The sequence below is a fragment of the Hirundo rustica genome, chromosome 13 (assembly GCF_015227805.2).
Source record: "Hirundo rustica isolate bHirRus1 chromosome 13, bHirRus1.pri.v3, whole genome shotgun sequence".
Lineage (NCBI taxonomy): Eukaryota > Metazoa > Chordata > Aves > Passeriformes > Hirundinidae > Hirundo > Hirundo rustica.
Window position 1 is genome coordinate 2,420,825 of NC_053462.1, and position 20,654 is coordinate 2,441,478.

Sequence of the window (20,654 nt, forward strand, 5' to 3'; positions counted from 1 at the left end):
AAATCCTGCTGGTACTTCCATAACTCCAGCAGTGGGCTGACAGTGGAACCTGGCAGAGCAAGTGACGGAACATTATAAGATAAGTAATGCCTGGTATAAATCCAGACTATCCCAGACTTAGATTCCTTTCTCCTTCAGCTCAAGCAGATTTCCTCCTCTGCTGATTTAATGCACTGTAACAAAGATATCCATCACAAAGAGTGACTCCTCTTTGCCCCGGCACGGTTGGGAATTGTGCTGGAGGGATGCTGTGGTGCCTCAAATTCCCCCCCGCCTACAAAGGGCTGCTCTGAAATCCCCAAGGGAGAGAGATCCTTTCAGGATGGAGGAGGACATGGAAGAAGTTCTGCCTTGTGAGGGAGGGCAGGCCGTGGCTCAGGGTGCCCAGAGCAGCTGTGGCTGCCCTGTCCCTGCAGGGTGCAAGGTTGGACAGGGCCTGGAGCACCCTGGGATAGTGGAGGGTGTTCCTGCCCATGGCTGAGGGTGGAAAATGGATAATCCTTCCCATCCTCTCTAACCCAGCCATCCCCAGATTCTAGGATGTTACTGAGCTGAGCAGCTTTTTGACATCAGGTACCAAGAGGAACACAAAAATCAAGGCAGTCACCATAATGACAGGATTATTGTAACAGAGAAAGAGGTGATATGGTTCAGCACTTGGCCTTAGTAACTTGGGAGTATGCAGACAGCACAGCCAATAAACACAGAACCAGTCAAGCAGAGTAAGCCACGTTCTCAACAATGCCTTTAGAGCTTTGTGTGTATTTCCAGCTACCTTTCATTTGTTAAGTAACAAATTATTGTTGGCTTAACCTTAACTGACCTTCTTGATGGACCTGAAGCACAAAATTGTATTTAAAAAATTTAGCCCATTAAAAAAAGTCTGCAGGAATAGAATTAACAAGTCTCTAAATAGTGTGGTGTGTCTGCAGTAAATCACTGCAAGGAAGCATCCCTGCATCTACTCCAACCACTCCCTCTGTAAGCAATACCATCACCTCATATATTATTAAATAATGGCAAGAAAAACACGATAATGATCAGCAGCCAAATCCAAACACAGATTGTAATCTCCAAGATCAGATGTCTGTGGAGATGCATTTATCTAGTGTTCAGTTCCACGGCCTTTCAAGCCCCTCGACAGTCAGGCGTTTTTACGTGGATTTGGAACACGTGGAAGTGATTTTCTTATTTACAGTTAACTGTCTCAGGCGCTGTGACGTGTCCCCCTTCAGCAGCTGCTCCCAAGCACTGTCACACCAGGTCACAACCTCTCTGTCCCTTTACTGTGGGGCTGCAGGTCTGCTCAGCCCGGAAAACTGCAGCAGAAAAGATGGCACCAACTCCTCTTTCCCTAGAGCAGGACTCACCAGAACCACTTCTCGTGCTACCCTTGTGCTACTTGTCCCCAAAAAAATCCCCACCAAGAAGCTGCTCCTCATGTCCAGGCCATATTCCCACTCCTAAACTGTTTCCTACTCACAAGGATTTTTTTCATTTGCCTTAAATCCACACTCAAAAAAAAGGAAAATAAAAAGTTGCCTACCAGCCGTGCTTCAAAAACAACTTCTGGTGCACTTTTTGTTCCTCCTGGTGAGCCAGGAAAAAAAAAATCCTTTATAAGCACTAAGGCCAAAAATGTGGATTTCTTTCAGGTTGTTTAAAAATATCCTTGGGGTTTACAGAATTCGCATGCAGCAGCTGAGCCCACAGACCTCTCACCTTGTGCAAGGAACATCCTTTCAAGGCCACTTTGCTTTTATAAATCAAAGGAAACACAAGTCAGACCATCTAACGCCATATTTTTGAATTAAGCTAATGAGGGAACTTCTCTGAAGGTCCTAACTGGAAAAATCCTTCTCTTAGCCATTTTAGAAGGAGAGCTTAAAGGATTTTATCCATCTTTTCCCTTTTTTATGGAATGCTAATGCCATTTCACTCATTTCAAGCAGCTATCAGCTTTTAATATCAGCAGCGCTTCCTTCGAAAAGCACCTCAAGTCCCAGGGGACCAGAGCTCCATTATTTATTTAATTTTTAATTCTTCCAGGGACTGTTTTCATTATTTTCTCCACCTGGGCTGAGAACCATCCCTCCAGCATTTCTCCACAAGTTTACTAGAGGGCACTGTAAAGACACCTACAAAAGGAAGAAAATAAATTTCTGTTCCTCCCGGTGAACAATAGTACTTTGACTTTTCCCCAGAAATAGCTCCCAGATGTTGGCTCCTGACAATGCTACAGTTGTTACAGCAGGTGAAGAGGAATTTCCATTTTTTTCCTGGAGTAATGGATTTCCTCTCCCAGAGTTCCAGTCTTCTGAGCACTCAGGCACCTAATTTACCTCTTCAGAGAGAGATGTGAAGGAGAGTGGCTTTCCAAGGGTTAAGGACAAACAGAAAAGCCACTTGTAAGGCTCCAAATACACTGCACACAATGCAAGGAGGCTCCTGACCCTGCCCTGCTCCCCCTGTCTGGGCTCAGACCCAGGGAACTGGTTCCCCAGACTCTCCCAAGGCCAGACAAGACGCTGAGCTCTCCACGGAGATGCCCTGGCTGGTTTGCAAACCAAGCCCAGATCATCAGGGAGCAGATTCCTTGCTTCAGACAGGGTGGGTTTTTTTTGCCAGACTGGTATTTCAAAAATGGTTTAGAATATAAATACAGAGAAAAAAAAAAAAAATCCCCACACATCACAAGAGAATTATTTGCTGAAACCAATTACTTAAATATTTCCCAAGTGTAAACACGCTGCAGCATCCAAGAACCGTGCATCAAGGGGAAAGCAGTTTTACCACTTCTCAGATGCCAACGAGGTTATGGGGCACCCAACAGAACTAATTCAGTTTAAGATGCTCTTTAAGTGAGGCAAGCTCTGCACTCAGGGATTTATCTCCCTCCCTCAGGGCACATCGTCAATCCAGGGCTCCAGGCAGACACGGAGATGCCAAGGGATGCTCACAAGTGTGAGGGGCAGGGGCAATGCTGTTACCAATTCAGGGGGGCTCCAGTCACAGCAACGGCCAGAAAAGCCACACAGGAAGAAATATTGGGAGGACAAGAAAAAAAAATTGGTTTCTAAGGAAGCATAAAATGAAAAAAAGGATGAACGTGAAAAAAAAGATGCAAGGAAGAATCAAATGGAAAGTTGCTGAACATCATTTCCAGTGTCTTTAGAAAGACAGACCTTTGTCCCACTTTATGAAAGAGGAAAAAATTCTTAACAAATACCTTTAATGTCAGATCAAGCAAGGAATCTGAGAGGACCTGGAAACAGAAGAGCAGCATTGGATCAGAGCAAAAGGAACGCCTTTAACTCAGCATCCTGTGACAGCAGGCCAGAGCAGATGCTGGGGAGCACCCAAGGGCAGAAGCAACAGCAGCAAAGCTCCCCAGAGCTGCCCCAGCACCTCCCTCTCCCAGCCCAGGGACACCAGGCTCCTGGAGGGAAAGCACCACCTCTGCCAGCTCCCCAGAGCTGCCCCAGCACCTCCCTCTCCCATCCCAGGGACACCAGGCTCCTGGAGGGAAAGCACCACCTCTGCCAGCTCCCCAGAGCTGCCCCAGCACCTCCCTCTCCCAGCCCAGGGACACAGGCTCCTGGAGGGAAAGCACCAGCTCTGCCAGCTCCCCAGAGCTGCCCCAGCACCTCCCTCTCCCAGCCCAGGGACACAGGCTCCTGGAGGGAAAGCACCACCTCTGCCAGCTCCCCAGAGCTGCCCCAGCACCTCCCTCTCCCATCCCAGGGACACCAGGCTCCTGGAGGGAAAGCACCACCTCTGCCAGCATCCTGGAGCTGCCCCAGCACCTCCCTCTCCCAGCTCAGGGACACCAGGCTCCTGGAGGGAAAGCACCACCTCTGCCAGCATCCTGGAGCTGCCCCAGCACCTCCCTCTCCCATCCCAGGGATACCAGGCTCCTGGAGGGAAAGCACCATCTCTGCCAGCACCCTGGAGCTGCCCCAGCACCTCCCTCTCCCATCCCAGGGATACCAGGCTCCGAGAGGGAAAGCATCACCTCTGCCAGCATCCTGGAGCTGCCCCAGCACCTCCCTCTCCCAGCTCAGGGACACCAGGCTCCTGGAGGGAAAGCACCACCTCTGCCAGCATCCTGGAGCTGCCCCAGCACCTCCCTCTCCCAGCTCAGGGACACCAGGCTCCTGGAGGGAAAGCACCACCTCTGCCAGCATCCTGGAGCTGCCCCAGCACCTCCCTCTCCCATCCCAGGGATACCAGGCTCCTGGAGGGAAAGCACCACCTCTGCCAGCACCCTGGAGCTGCCCCAGCACCTCCCTCTCCCATCCCAGGGACACCAGGCTCCTGGAGGGAAAGCACCAGCTCTGCCAGCTCCCCAGAGCTGCCTTCGGGGAGAGAAGGAAGGAAGAAGGAGAGAGGAAAACAAATACAAGTTCAGCATTTAATTTGGGCATGCCTAATTCAGGGTCTTGTGCAGGAAGATCAGGATAATCAGTAAACCCTGAGCACAACTAATTCTACAGCCCTTCCCTTCCCTGGTTTCTTACCAAGCACTGCCCAATCACACCACTGAGCTACAATATATAAAATATAATAACCTTAGCAATGTGTTAATGAGGGTTTTATTGATCTTTCAGGGCGGTAGTGAAAAAACTGGGACAGTAGAAAGGTGGAAAGGATGCACATCCACACTACCACAAACATGCTACAATGTTACCAGAATCTCATTTTAAGAACATATTTACACCAGTTTTCCATCCCGTAAAATTCAACGTTATTTGCAGAGTTCCTTAGATGCTGTTGTGGTTTAACCCAGGGATAAATCAGGTGCAATAAAACCTGCCCCTCACAAATTTAACTCGTAACACTCCTGTAAAAGTGACTTTTTTAGCAGAAAGGGCTAGAGTGGCATGACAGGCACATCACCAGTCACAGGAAGAGAAGGACGCAGCAGGTGCCCTCAATGACACGGAAAACTGGGGCAGATTTTAGTCACACCAGCACCAAGGTAATACCCTGGGGAAGCTGAGGAAATAGAGAACCTGCAGGATCCCCAGTTTTCTTGGACTTCCACTGAGCATAAGGGTTTGTGTTAGTGTCTGCAAAGGCCAAATTAAAAGCTGTAGGGTGCAAAGCTAAAGCCCTCACAGATGCCCACTCTGGTCAGTGACCAGAGCACAGCATCAGGACCCTTTAAAAGCTGCAACACCCATCAAAAGTATCAACCAAGCATCTTACTAGTGTCATCAATGAATGAGCCATATAAAATAAATAATATATAACAAGGCTTACAAAACCAGTATGTTACTGCACCAGATTTCAGGAAGACTTGACAAGTCCAGGACTGGTAAAAAATGTACATAATATCTAATTTTGATATCCAGATCAGCTCCAATATTCAAATGAGCACCATTTCAGCTGTGCAAGTTAGAAAAAGAAGCAAAGAAATGACATCCCAGACCTGTGCCCACCAGGAAAGCAGTTTAAGCAGGAACTCAAACACACATTGTGGAGTCAACAGCTCCTTCAGGTTACTCATTCTTTCCTCTGAGCAGTGGATAAAGCTCTCCATCTGTGCCACCTCCACAACAAACCGTGGTTTCTTTGGCTTGTTTTCATCCTCTCAGCTGTCAACGCTGCATATTGATCCTGGAACGTTTAATGCCTTTTACACACTCTGGCTGCTCCCATTCACCAATGCCACAGGCTCTGCCTGGCCCACGAGTATCTGCAAATCCTCCTGACCCTTCATCATGAAATGCACAAAAATGATCAGGAATAAAACCCAAAATAGCCCCAAGTCTTATTTACCGCAACTTAATTATTTCAAGTACAGTGAACGTGCACGGAGTAGAGCAAATTATTGGATTTTTGTTTATTATTTGCTATATAAGAAATCAAGCAGCTGCACTTCAAGAAGGCAACAGCAGCCTATTAACAGTGTATTTGTATTCTAAACAGATCTATTAAAAAATCTAATTGCACTAATCCTTTACTGTAACTGTGCAGCCGTGTTATTTTACCCAGCTGACATTTTCCTGTAATAGATTCCTACTAAGCTGTGAGTGTTCCTAAGCCTCATAAGCCAAGAAAAGCTACAAGAAAAAGAGCCAAATGCCTCAATTTAACTTCTGATTCTCGGTGTCTCCTTTTCCCCAAGGGTAGTGGGCGGTACATAGTTATCCCCCCCTCTCTGGCAGAGAAAGGGACGAGGGGAAGCCCTGGGGTGTCACTGCCATTCCCACACCATCCCAAAGCCCTGGAAGTGTCCAGTAACACAACCCCGGGCTGGCACTGGAGCGTGTGGAACCGCCGTCCCTGCCCCATTTGATCTCAGTTGAAAGTACAGTAAAATGAAGTGAAAGAGCACTTTTAAAAGCTTTACACAGATTCTTGTCTCTCCTCAAAGCGCATTAATGAAAACACTTCCTGTGGCAGTGTGTGAAGACAAGCAGCACCTTTCATCTCCCCTGTTTACTGCCTTCACCTCCCCGATTCCCAGGCACCACTGAAGCTTTGACTGGCACAGCCTTTGTCAGAATGAAAGAAAAAGCTCAACTGCAGCTTTGCAAATATATTAGCGAAAACATTTGCAAGTATTAGCTTGGCAAATGTTTTATACGTGTGAGGGGAAAAACAGATTTATCTGTTCATTTATATAATACAGATTATTTCAAAGTGGGAAAGTACGTTTCAAAAGAACTTACGTAAGAGTGGAAATACAATTACCGCACGTATTAACTGAATTATCATATAGACACGGGTATTACTGGATGCACAGTTCTGGATATGCTGCTTCCCTCAGCCTCTGCTCCAGCTAATCCTGGCTGTGCTATGGATTGGCATGCACTGACAGCTACCTGGGTGGGTATTTGAAAGGTTCCTCTGCGAGGTTTTGCTCTGCTTAACACGAAGCAGAATTTTTCAGCTGAAATAATAACATCAAACCAGGCCCCAGCCCTGCACTCTGCGCATCGTGTTGGAGAACAGCGCTCCATTCACACCGCTTCACTCCTAAGGTGTTGAACAAACAGACAGACCTGATGAAATATTAATTTGGCTAATTACGGCAACAGAACTCCAGAAGGAAGTAACAAGTCCACAGAAACAGAGCGGTACCTGTTGGCAGCAGTGCCAACTGCCCGAGTCCCAGACGCGTGGCAGATGGCTCCCGAGGCCTGGGCACACCGCTCTGGGCCCAGCCTTGGCTCGGCTCTCCCTGCCTGGAAGATGCCAAGGCTCACCTGGGTAGGCAGAACCTACGTGTGAGCAACTGAATGGGGGATTTTAGGGGAAGACGGCACACAAAGCACCTACCGCTCAACAGTTCTTCCAACTCACAGACTGCAATCAAATCCAAGTGTTTTCACCAGAGAAACGTTTACCTTTTAGTGCAATAAAAAGCTCTTCAACCTGCTTGGACAGCAGATGCAAAGCACCCAGCAACTCACTGCCCAAACCAAAAATTCTGGATGATAATACTTCATAAAACATCATCTGAATGCAATTCTTTGCATGGAAGAGTCTTCTGGAGCTCATTTAGTCCAGCCAGCTGCCCCAAGCAGGTCTATTTAGATCAGGTTGGGGGATCAGGGATCTGGCCAGCCAAGCTCCAAAATTCCCCGAGGAACAATTTCCCAACAACAGAAGAGAGCGTGCAACAAGTGTGTGAGCATCCAAAGCAGTGAAGCATAGTGAGAAAGCCCCAAACCAGCTTTTCATTATTTCCTTCCTGACATATCGTAACTGTGAGCTTTAGCTAAGCATCTACAAATTAAAAGTCCCAAAGCACAATAATGGCAACCTTAGGAAAGATCTGTTTTGAGGAATCCAGCAGTAAAAGCTACACAAAGTGCCTGGTGTGGAGCTGGCTGTCACTGCAGTGATGGGTTTGTTTGTACCACCAACCACGTAACTGGGGCAGTTCTGGCTCCCAGAGCCCAGCACACGAATCCAGCAATCAACAGACATGGAGGCACAGCTGAAGCGTGACTTGGAACCATTCACTGCCATAGCACCCCTCAGCATCCCCCAAACATCTCTGCACTTCAGCTCGTGACTCTGGCCAGCTCCAAACCACAGGCTGATCCCACTCCTCCGCTGCACGCCTGGGCAGGGTCGCTACGACTTCTGACGTGACGGCTCCATCCCAGAGCACAGCCATCACACCAAACATCACCCCCACAGGACCTCAACACCCTTACACCGCTGTCTTTGGCTCAGTCCCTTTACATCCAACATTCCCCATAGTGCCAGGGCAGCCTTCTCCCTCCACTTGAGGTCCCTGGCACGTCAATGTAATGTTTTTGGCACATCCTTCCCATCTGCATCAAGGTCAGAACCTGCCACAACAAGGTTTCTATTTGAAATACTGCACATCGATAAGGCTGCACTAAAACACAGAGCGTTTACACAGTTCCAGAAGATGTAACAGCACAGCTTTTCCCAGGTTCTGTCAGAAGTCCTGCTGTAATTTGTCCCAGACCCCAAGCAGCACCTTTCAGAGAAAGCCACAAACACTGAGAGCCGCAGGGCAGAGCCTCCAGAGCCACTACTGACCACCACCAGACACCATCAGAGAGCTAAAAATTCCTTTGGTCTCGTTTTCCCCGTGCGTGCCGAGGGTTTATGTAAATAGCCTGCACAGCCTTCTCCTGAGAAACTCTCCCAACCTAAACCTACCTAAATCACGGCATAATCAGATAATTAGATTGCGGTCCCTCTAAGTCTGCTATTAGCACTTCCAAGCTATGTTTAAGGGGATAAAAAAGCTTTATTTCACGTAATTCACAGCATATGATGACTATCACAAAGGGGAAGCTCTATTTTCTAGCAAAGTAATTTACACTTTCTAAACAAAAAAATTCCAAGAGAAAATTTGTCATTTAATATGTATTGGGGTTTCTATGTCTAATGTTTCTTAGTGGGGTTTTTTGTTTGCTTTAGGAACTACAAGCAGAAAACAGAGCTATTGAACCAGCTCCTGCCAGCTGTAAGAAGGGTGAAATGCAGCTTTGCAGGAGAACCAAGCGCTCGTGTCACCATCAACCATGAAAATGTCCCAGACAAGAGCATGTAAAATCATTGTATCGGCACCGTAACAGGAACATCCATGCTACAGATGGGATTATGAGAGGAGGGGGGAAAACAGAGGTCAGGAACTGGTCACAGGCAGCAGCATCTGTGAGGTGATGCACTTGAGCAGCACATTCTGCAAACACAAACAAAACCTGATCATGTTCACTTTTCTTTAAAATTCAAAACCTGCTAAATTCAAAGCAAATTAAAACACTGTTTTTCTTGGATTTTCTGGCTTTGTCTCGATACCAGCCACTACTGAGGTCCTCCTTGCCTTGCTGCGCTATTACCTTGCTTGCACATCAGCGAGAATATAAATCACGGAATATTAAGCAAAGTAAGATGCTTTGCCTTTATTTGATTAGGGTTTCTCTGCAGCACAGATTTCTTACAGCCAATATTAAAGTGTAATTACTTTGTCTCCCAAAGTTTTCAAACACATGACTTGCATATATAGAAGCTGTTTTTATCTTTGTAAACACGAAGTAAGAGAGGGAGGGTGAAATTACTCCACTTTTCTGCTTAGCAGTTCCAGTTCCAGCAGCACTCCTCCCAGCCACAGCAATGCATGCAGGGCTCCATCCCTGCTTTGGCTGGGGGTGAGGGGACTGCTCGATGTTCATCACAGGAGTCTGCGCCAATAACAAAAGTGAAGGAACCAGGGCAGGCAGATGGGCCAGAGCTCAGCAAGGCATGGGCTGAAGTGTGTCAGGAATCTTATGAAACAAAACATTACCATTATATAACAATATCAAATCTGGGCACCCAGAGCTGGGTCACCTGCATATAGTACAGACAGCCCAAACCCAAGCATTTAAAAATCTTCCACTGAGCTACATACTCACTTATTTTTATATGCTTCTATATAAAAGTACGCACATCAGCACAGCTGTGCAAATGGAAGGACCTGCTGATTTCCAAAGCAAAAATCAAGCTAGACCTATCAACAGGGCAGCTGATAAACCCACGGGCTTTGCTACAGCACAGACAAGATCATTTGGGACTCAACCAATAATGGCTTTAGATCCACCTCAGCATCCAAATTAATTCTGTTGCTCCAGCAGTCTGAGAGCTCCTCAGGAGCCTCTTCAGGGAGGTGGGAGCTGAGCTGGCCAAGGGCTTCTCAGCACAAAGCCCCACTTGTGGCACATTTGCAGTCCCTGGGGTTCATCTCCCCACTGAACTGCTAACAGATACAAAGGGAACTCTGGATACCAGAGCCACCTCTTCAAACTGGCAATCTAGGTGAGCTATTTTTACCAGAGGATATTTCATCAGAGATCTGAGAACAATAATTATCTAGAGACACTGAAAATCTGGGGCTACACAGCAGGACCACACAACGGAAAAAACACAGACTACAGAAGGACATTGTAACGAGGGCTCTTTCTGGAACACGTGAGCGAGAGAAGCAAGATCCCACAATCACAAGGCACAACGAGCTGTCCCAAGATCTTTCTACACCAGACCCAACTGCCTGAAGGGCTGGTGACTGCAAACCACCCCACCGAACCAAAGCCCAGCAGATGTCACACTCACATCCGAGCAGCAAGCTGAGAACATCGCAAGAGCAGCTCATTAAGTTTGCAGAACTTGCTTTTAGTTCATAGGGAAAGAAATGCTGGTCAAAACTTACTATTAGACTAAGGTGTCTTTGATATCTCATCGATTAAATTAAATGTCATTAATTTTGCATGCAACTCATAGATCATTCTCTAAATGCTACGCCAAAAATCTAATTGAGTCTTCATTAAGTGATCAGATGGGAAATGGGAGCTCTTCCCCCACTATAGAATTCAAGGTTAAAACTGCAGCTTGCCAAGGACTGTTAAGAACTGCCTCAGACCCTCACTTTCAGTCACCACACAAAAACCCCTTCTATTTCATTCACTCCAAATTTCCCCTATTAGCTGGCTCCTCCTCCCCTCTTACACCAGTAACCTTGAAAGGAGGACAGGTGGAGCTACTAAAGAAAGACAAAGGGGCTTTAAAAAAAAATATATATTATTTCAAGCTACAATTAGAGTATCCTACCAGACTACACTATTTTGAAGCTTAAATTTACATTAAATTCAAGTTGCATTTTTAGCCACATACTTGTCATTACCTTTTTGTGATCCTAGTGTGAGGAGAGAACAATTCCCAGGCTTACCTCCAGCACCGAGTGCCAGTGCTGGATTTGGCCACCCTTCTGTTACTTGTGGGTGGTGGTGATGGGACAAATCTACTCTCTGCCATTTCCAATTAACAATGAGACTTTAAAAAGTGGTAATTTAATACACAAATAAAACATCAAAGCAGAAGAGACAATAGGGTTTATCTCTGTGAGGAAGCTGTGCTACTACTCCCCAAGTCTGGAGGATATTGTTAGGTCATGGCTGCAAGCTCCAGGACAGAAAAAGCCCTTGGCTAATGCCAGGTAGCCAAGCAGGACTGCCCGGGGATGGGAGAGGTCAGGCAGGAATCCAGGGGGATGAGGCCACTCTGCAGAGACCCAAAGGGAAAGGACTGGGGCCAGAGAACAAGAGCAACAGGGAACAGCACTCCGGGTTTGGGAAAGGCTTTGGAAAACCCCTCTGGTGCCTCAGGTGAACGGGAGCACCACGCTGGGACAGGAATGGCTCCCACGTGGCCTCTCCTGGAGGTTCAGGGCAGGCCTTTTGGACTTCACTAGTTCAAGAAATGGACACCTGCCCTTTGTCTTCACAGCTGCCTTGGTTCAATCTTCTACATACAGCCTTGGAGTTGTGTGCCCATTCCAAACTCTGCTCTCTTTGGTGTCACACTGCAGCAGAAGGAATACTGCCACAATCTAAGTGACAAACGTTTTCCTTTTCACTCCAAAGCTGTACATTCGGAGTCAACATTCAGCATCCTGCCCGCCAATTCCGCCTCAAGCTTCTTCTTAGATCATTTTTTCAGCGTAAATGGTACAGCCATAAATACTATTTTTTTCCATGAGAAGCATTTTGTACAGGTGGTATTCTGAGTCTCCCCAAATCATTGATCTATTATTGAGCCAAGCTGAAAACACACTATCAATTTTCACTGAACTATTGATCACGTGAGGTCAAGCCTAGCAAGATACACGGAGCACCAGGAATCTACAAGCAGGAGGCTGGAATGAGCCATGGCATTTCCGATGCCATACAAGGAAAGGAACTTAGAAAATAATATTTAAACAGCTTGCTGGAGTGCAGGCTACTTGTAGGAGAATGTCAGCAGATTGGGTGCTGATTACAGGGAAAGAATGTGATCTCCCCCTTGCAGAAACAAAGGTGATTTTTGAAGCCTGCTCCCTGAGCAGCAGGCAGTCTGTCCCAGTTCCCCAGCCTGCAAATGAAAATAAACTCAGGTTATCTCAGTTACGGAGAGGTAGGGATGGCAGGGAGTCAGGGGAATTTAAATATTATGGATAAGTGTGACTTCCCCAGGTTTGCTTTGCCAGTAAGGCACTGCCACTTGTTACAGCAAAAGAGGAAAAAAGAACCATTTTGCACACACGTTCCTTCCCAGGGCTGGCACTGCCAGAAGTGACAGGGAAGCTTTAACAGACGCCAGTGTGATCTCTAAGTGCCCTGGACACAGCACTGGCTCCAAGCTGGGCTGGGCACTATTTCAATTACCCGCTCGCTCTCTCAAAAAGCTGCTTTTTCCACTTGATTTTCTCATTCCTTGCAGCCCCGTTTGCGGAATGAAAACAAACCTGAGAATAACTTCCCCTTGTAAAAATCTTGCAAGAGCTAACTCCGAGCTGCTGGGATCTGCCTGGTTTTCTGCGGCACTCCTTTAGAAGAGCCCATTACGAGATCTGTATAGGAAATCAATGCCGCAGGAGGAGCTGCAGGTAGCCCTGGCCTCCTTTTGTGCTGCCAGCATACGGGCCCGGCCGATGTAAAGCGGTCCCGGCCGCCCGCGCCCCGCAACCCCCCGGGCCGCCCGTGCCCCCGCAACCCCCGGCTGTCCGTGCCCCGCAATCCCCGGGCCGCCCGCGCCCCGCAACCCCCGGCTGTCCGTGCCCCGCAATCCCCGGGCCGCCCGCGCCCCGCAACCCCCGGCTGTCCGTGCCCCGCAATCCCCGGGCCGCCCGCGCCCCGCAACCCCCCGGGCCGCCCGTGCCCCCGCAACCCCCGGCTGTCCGTGCCCCCGCAACCCCCGTGCCGCCCGCGTCCCCGCAACCCCCCGGTTGTCCGTGCCCCGCAACCCCCCGGGCCGCCCATGCCCCCGCAATCCCCGGGCCGCCCATGCCCCCGCAACCCCCCGGGCCGCCCGGGCCCCGCAACCCCCCGGCCGCCCGCGCCCCGCAACCCCCCGGGCCGCCCGTGCCCGAACAATGACATCACTCGGCTGCACACGGCATTGGGGCGAGGGAAAAGCCCGGGCGCTCCTTTTAACCATTATTGCAGAAACTAGAGCGAAAATGCGAGCCTTGTCCTGCCGCCAATGGGGAAATGAAAAGCAAGGCGGGCAGAAGAATGGTCTCTCAGTCATGCCGCTCCAGCAATAATGTTTTTTCCAACGAAGCTTTCAGCAGTCAGAAATGGGAAAGATTATAGACACAGAGCCTGCAGTTCCATTCAAAAAGATCTTTGTTAGCAGCAGCAATGAAAAGAGGGGAAAGAGCTCACAAAATTCCTCCACTTAAAGCACAATCCCAAAACATATGCTTACAATCCTGGAAATCTTTGGGAGATTCAGGGTGTTCAACAGCTGCAGCTGAGCTTACAATGAACATTGCAAATAAATGCTAATGAGATGCTTATAGATCCTGAACAAATTGATTTACTGAGATCTTGTCGAGTGTCTCCTATCAAGGGTTTGTCAGAGTAAACAACCAAATCCTTATAAACAGAAGTGACTCATTCATTACAACTGGAAGAAGAAAGGCACAATAACTGAAGCTATAGCCCAGGAAGATGATAAAACAAATGGTGCACACACACGTGTTATTTACCAAAAAACAATAAAAATCAAGTTTTTGAAAACACTGTAAGAAAACATGTACAGTTATCTCACCGGACAGCTACAGATCAGCTTGCAATGCCGTGAGTACATTAAAAACCACAAGAGTTATCAGCACAAGAAGTAACCATAATAAAATACACTTGAATAAAGCTTTAGGATAAATCCACATAAAGCAGATGCCTAATGAGTTCACACTCATGTTTTATTGCACATTGTTATAATACAACCTGTGTGTGTAAGCAGCTCCTTGGAAATCAAATGGGAGCAAATCCATTCTCTTACCAAAAACCCTTACTGCTCATAAGGTTACGTGCAATTACGAATAATAAATAATGCAGGAGAAGCGAGGTAAAGCTTCAGAAGCTCTATATCAGAATAAGAAAAAATGTTTCTAGTTAATTAAGCTGAAATGATTCCATACTATTATTACTGTCTAGCATGGAGAATTCTAGGACTCCTTTTTGGCCAGTCACCTATAAAATATGAACGTTTAATGATTTCATAATGGCAGGCAGGGAAGGTGGTAACATGTATCCCCTATTAGAACACAGACAAGGAGTTTTTATAGAACATTAAGAGCAAAAAAGTGAAATTCTCCAAACTGGGATAAAAAGCAAGGGCCACTTTATTAACACTAATGGTCTTTGGGGAGGTTGCCCAAAAAAACCACTTTAGTAGGAAAAGCAACAAAATGCAAGAAAAATGAATCCCTTCAACTTCTCAGTCTCCACAACTCCACTTAGTGAAATCCTGGCAGCTTTTAAAGGAAATCCAATCCCCCGGTCCCCACCTCCTGCTCAAGCTGGAGCAGCCCCAGCCCCACTTCCATGGCCGTGTCTGGAAGGTGATTTCCAGAAGATCCTTGTGGAAGGCTGATGTGCTCTCCTGTCACTACCACACTCTGCCCTGCCCGCAGTTCCTCACGGCATCCCTTTCCCACAGGAAGCACAGAGCTGGGAAGTTTCTCCCTGCAGTTGTAACACAGATCTCCACCATCACCTCTCTCTTTGTATCTGCACGAAGCAGAACAACAGCAGTTGACATTCTGAGAGCAAATTCCCTTAGAAATAAACAAACCCAGCTCCTCAGAGGTTTGGGATCCTCCACTCGGATCAGGAGAGCATATGCAAAATAAAACAGAATTCTGCAAACTTCCTATGCTCCTCATTTTATGCAATGTAAAGCAATTTCAACACATCTTACAGCAACATTAGGAGAAAAAAAATTTGGGTTTTCCTCAAAGAGGCCCAAAGATCCCAAGTGAATGACAAATGCAGCTCCAGCAACAGCAAGGAGGAAAAGGAAATCTACGCCCTAGGAACGGTCTAGTGGGGAAAAATACCAAGTTCCCACTGTCGTGTGCACACCAGGACTGTGGTGAGGGAAGGTGCTGTTCCTGCTCCATGACACGCCTGCAGAGATGCACCATGGCAGTGGCTGCTGCAGCCCTCTCCGTTGTGCTGGTGTGTGAGCTCAGAACAGCCTCCTGCAGAGCCAGAGCCATGGGAAAGAGGGAATTCTTTTCAGACCTGAGCCATTCAGGGGCTCCAGGCTGCGATCATCAGGAAGCTCTTCTCTTCCTCGGAGCACTTCACAAGCGCAACACAACAACCCAACACAACGAGCTGTGGCCCCTGTGAGGAATGCTCCTCATTCCAAAAAGCGGATTTTGGGGGGAAAAGGGTCCTGGACTGTGCCTCCCTCACCCCAGCTGCAGGGCTTAAAAACACAGCAACCCCCTGGTACAGACACAGGGCCACCTGCAATTCCTGCACGTCAAGCCTTCACCAGACTGATGTGTTCCATTATTTTTGGAGGCTCATACAGGAATGGGGGTTACAGATAAGCATTCCCAAGACACTCCAGTTGACAAGCCCAACTATCTTCAGGCAGTGGCTCTCATCATCTCTGGCCAGGCAGGTCTCCCAGAAATAATCCTACTTTTGAGAAGGGCAAGACTGAGAGAACAAGGAGAGACATGACAGTGTCAAAACAGGACAGTAATCAAATACTTGACCAAATTCCTGTCTTTCTCAACCTGAAAGCAGTAGTCAAAATTAAAGCCAGACTTACTCAGAATTTTGTAAAATTTCGAAGGAAACCCCAGACCATGTGTTCTAACTAACTTAGAGTGCTTTGGATGAAAACTGACACAATCCAGAGCAGTACTGCAGCTCCACAAAGAAAACAAAATCAGTCCACAACATGAAAGAGAATGGATTTGGACAGCAAAGGTGCTGAGGGCAAAGTCAGATGTATAAAAATCAAGGTAAACACAAAACCAGTTCAGCTCAGAAACAACTTTTCCCCTCCCCTACTCTTCTTGGCTGAATTGCTCAGGATGTTCCAGGGCGAATAAGACTGAAGGGAAACTCAGAGATATCCCAATTACTGCTACAAAAGGCCACTGCTGTAAGCACTTTAAAATAATCAATCTTCCCTTTCCAATGCTGGACCACAATCTCCTCTCCCTGAGGTGTGAGCAGAAAGAGAAGAGGCTGCAAAAAGGCAGCACTTGCACTCCTTGTTGACAGCCACCTTCCTGCAGATACCAGCCTATAATGTCCATGTTTGCTTTATCAGACTTTCCCCTTCACCTGCCTTATCTGGTGGATTTATCTTGTCTTTCTTTCATCAGGTTCATTCCAAAGCAAACAATTTGGTTTGTTGGGGTTTTTATTTAAAAATAGTATTTAAAAAATGGGAGACAGAATAAAACATCAACTGAAAGAAGACACTCTTGAAAAAAAGATAAAGCTTAGAGTATTTTCCATTTGAAGTTACATTTATAATGATATCTAGCAAGTTCAACAGGTTTATATGATTCAAGTAGTATTTTAAAAAATGGGGTTAAGCCGTGCAATTTCAAAGAATGAAAGAACATAACATCAAGAGACAGCAGCAAGCTTTCCATGGCAGCAGTTTCAATAATGGTGTTTTGGATACTTTGCTTCCATCCTCCACAGAACAGTGATGGGATTTTAACTGTACACAGAAGGGAACTGCCAGATGTGGATTAACAACACCACGACACACTCAAAGGAAAGTGATTTCTGAACTCCTGGGTGCAAACTGAAGGCTACTGCAAGCTGCTCGTTTTCCCAGGATGCCAGTTTGCCTTTAAAAGAGTCTCACTGAAAAAGCTGACGCTGTTATTTAACCAATTTTAACAAAAATTAAAATCAATCCAACAAGTGCTCTTAAACAAGCCATCTGCAAAGATGGGCATCACCAACAGGACAGCATAAATCTTCCACATCCAGGAAATAGATATCCTTGACACTTGAGAATTTTGTAAAATAGAGCGGCTTTGCAATGCTGCTGTCGACAAGTTAATCCGGTGTCAGCTAGAAAGACATGGTTGCAGGTCACATATTTCCAGCTCTTTCCTAGGCCAGGCTTGCCTTTCTCAGGAGCAAATCTCCTCTCTAAACTCAGCTAAGCATGTCCCTCAAAGATGTGCTTGCATTAGGGTCCCCCACACTGACCCCAAAGTCTCCTTTGAGTCTCTCCAGTTTGTCCCTAAGTGGAGCGAATTCTTTCCCACCCCACTATGGAAGCGTTTGCTACGGAACACTCTCAGTCCCACAGGCCTGTTCCTACAGTCGCCCCAACTTCCTCTCATGCAATTCACACTTGTGTGTTCTTTTGTCTCTGCAGGAAAAGAACTCACCAAAGCTAAAAGCGAGCTTTTCAAGAGCAGAGTTCCACAGCAACGTGCAGCAGGAACGGCTGGAAGCTTCTGGGGTTTTCATTTTAATTTGCGTCTTCAGGGGAAATTTAAATAAAAGCAGCAGACGCCGTATCTATGAGGCTGCACCAGCCAACACAAAACAGCCAGATGCTTATACAAAAACAACTGCATTTTTCTAAACATAAAAAGGAAAGATTTGGGGGCTTAGTCTCTGCTGAACTCTCCTGTACAACTTCAATGTCATTCCCAAGGCCTATTCTTTCCTTATTTAACTCTTGGGCAGGGACGTGATGTATTCACACCACAAAACTGCACCGTGTTTAACGCAGCCCAGCCTTAGCCTGCCCTGTACTTCAGGGTAAGAACACTGGTTTTCCTGACAGAGACCGTTCCACCATGGAAGTGGTGGTCCTTCAGTGAGGTAATTCTGGCAGAATTCAGAACTGACTCACATTTTCTCCCCTGTAGGAGGGCACAGACTGAGCTCCCCCCATTACAGCTGGGTGTTCACAAGTGATTCTGCACCATCCATCACTCCAAGCTCTGTAAAGTGTCTGTGCACAGAGCTGAACACAACTACTCCCAGAAAACAAATTTCTTTTCATCCTGGTCTAGATGTAGAAGCTCCATTTCAAATCCACCCTATTTTATTACTAGCGATCACTGGAAATGTATCTGCTGCTCTCAAAGACGCTGTGCACTAAGCACTGCCCATTGCAGACCCTCCTAACACCTATCTCCGTGCCACACACTGAGCCACACCTGTCCCCCACCCAGGAGAAACGTGCCAAAGGAATGTGGGATCTGCTGGTGCCAGGGATGACCCCTGGCTGATGGCAGCCCTCCCACCAGCTTCAGCTGTAACCTCAGAGCCCTTGGATACCAACTGCTCACTCCTCAGAGATGGGAGCTCTCTGGTGCACTCAGCAGTGAGAGACTCCAAACAGCTCAAAAATACACAGAACAACAGCTTTGTGATTAACAGACACAGGTTTCAAAACATTTAATGAAAGCCATAGCCAACCTTTCATACCTCTCCTCTTGCATTAACTTGGATAATTCAGGTATCAATGTGCTAATGCTCCAAAAAATCCTCAAATCTTGAGCAACCATAAAATCATAGAATCATTTAGGCTGTACAAAGCAGGCAAGACTGAGCCTAACCCAGCACTAAACCATGTCCCCAAGTGCCACAAAGTTCAGCGCTGCCAGTACAAATGGAAATGCGTGTGCCATAATCCCCTCTACAGTCGCACCACCACAAAAATTAAACATGAAATATGAATTCTGACTTGATATGAGTAAAAAAAATTAGAAATCTACATTCAGATTCTACTCTTTCCATGAAGGCCAAAGTTACAGACTGAGAAGTCAACACAACAAATGCCTACAAAAGTCAGTGATGCAGAAAGCCCCTCCAGCAAACCTAATTTTTAGGTTGAGGAATTTGAATGCAACTCAAAAGCAGTAGCTATTTGCACAGAATGATGCCACACAGCATTAGAATGTATTTCAATTCTTTGTCTGTAAATCTTAATAAGAAAAGTCCTGGTTTTAACACACATAACTGACCAATCGACTGGATGACCAGCAAGTGTGGAAAGCCCCTCATCACTGAGACTGGAAAGATTCTCAGGGATGTATTTGCCATCACAGAACATCCTGCATCCTAAAAAGGCACATTGGTTTGAAGTTTTTCGGAAGCAATCATCCATAAATCCTGAAGCTGCTGGTTAACAGGTACTGAATGCAAACAGACTGTAAAGCTGGGAGCGTATCAACAGGTTCCCAGTTCTAGGCAGGAAGAGGAGGGAGTGCCACTCCTGTTGGCTGAGCGATGCAGCGCAGCAGCGCACCAAGAGGAGAAAGCATTCGTGCAGCAGAGAACCTGCACACCGGGGCACAACAGCTCCAGCATGGAGAGGTCTAGGAGCAGGATCACAAAAGGATGCAGGGAAAGGCACGAGAACCAGCTGGAAGCCTAGTTTTTGTTCAAGCAGGATGCATTTCCTAGAGTTGTCCCCACTTTGATTAAGAAAACACACATAACACCACAGTGGGCAAGACCAACAGCTCAGTTCCAGCAAAACAACAGCAGCTTTTTTCTACTATTACCTTGTAAGTGAGAACACCAGAGCCTGACCATTGCCTGTAGCTCGTTCCCCTTGCACTCCTCCAGTACCTACAGCTGCCACACAATTGCTGGGGGTGTATCACTGCCCAGAATTCTGCTGCCGTTCCCCACCACCCCCAACCCCTCTGTCCCCCTGCTCCGGGCCCCCCCCATGGCAGCAAGTTCCAGAAGCTCCATCCCACTGTGGGATGTGGCTCTCCGTAACTGCTCCTTAACAGAGCTATTAGTTTCACCAAGTGACTTATCCCACTCCAGGTCTACCTCAGGCTCTTCTCCAGCCACAGCCTGACACGAGAAGGAAATTGGTTTAAAAGCTACAATTAATTACGTGTTGTGCCCAAGGCAAAACACCTCCAGACAAAGTAACAGGACAAATGCTGTCAAATCACAGAAACCCTTTTAGGGCCATCACAGAAATTAAACATCGACTCTCTCTTTTCTTTTGTATAATTCAGTGCAAACTACAATAACAAGTTGTGCTAACACTGAAAAATAAAAGCGGTTTTGAGAAGACTGAGCTGTTGCTAAGTGCTCCTTTAGTAACCAGGCAGGAAACACTAATGCCTGTCACTCCTTCCCATAAGCAAGGCCAATAGCACTGCTCATTTGCTGCCCTTGCAAACGGGAAGATGCTTTCAAACATCTTTACATCTTTTGAGATTTATGTCATCTCAAAGACATAAATCCCCCATCTACCTCTGCAGTGTGCTCTTCCTGGCGCTTCAGTACCTGAAATGAAGTGCCTGTGGAAGAAAATTGGACATTTTCATGAACATTTAAATCTGTGGTCTAGAGAAAAGTGATTATTTC

The 20,654-nt window shown here is 46.9% G+C and overlaps 1 protein-coding gene across 7 annotated transcripts in view; it reads right to left on the minus strand.

Moving 5' to 3' along the window:
* The window catches only part of NEO1 (neogenin 1), a 171,170-nt gene that overhangs the window by 123,115 nt on the left and 27,401 nt on the right, over nt 1-20,654 (minus strand). Inside the window, exon 1 of one of the 7 annotated variants that reach the window (XM_040077828.2) lies at nt 12,758-12,946. The exons of the other annotated variants lie outside the window; for them this stretch is intronic. The gene's annotated coding sequence lies outside the window, so the exon portion shown is untranslated. Of the gene's footprint in view, nt 1-12,757; nt 12,947-20,654 lie in introns of those variants that run through there. 7 annotated transcript variants of the gene reach the window in all.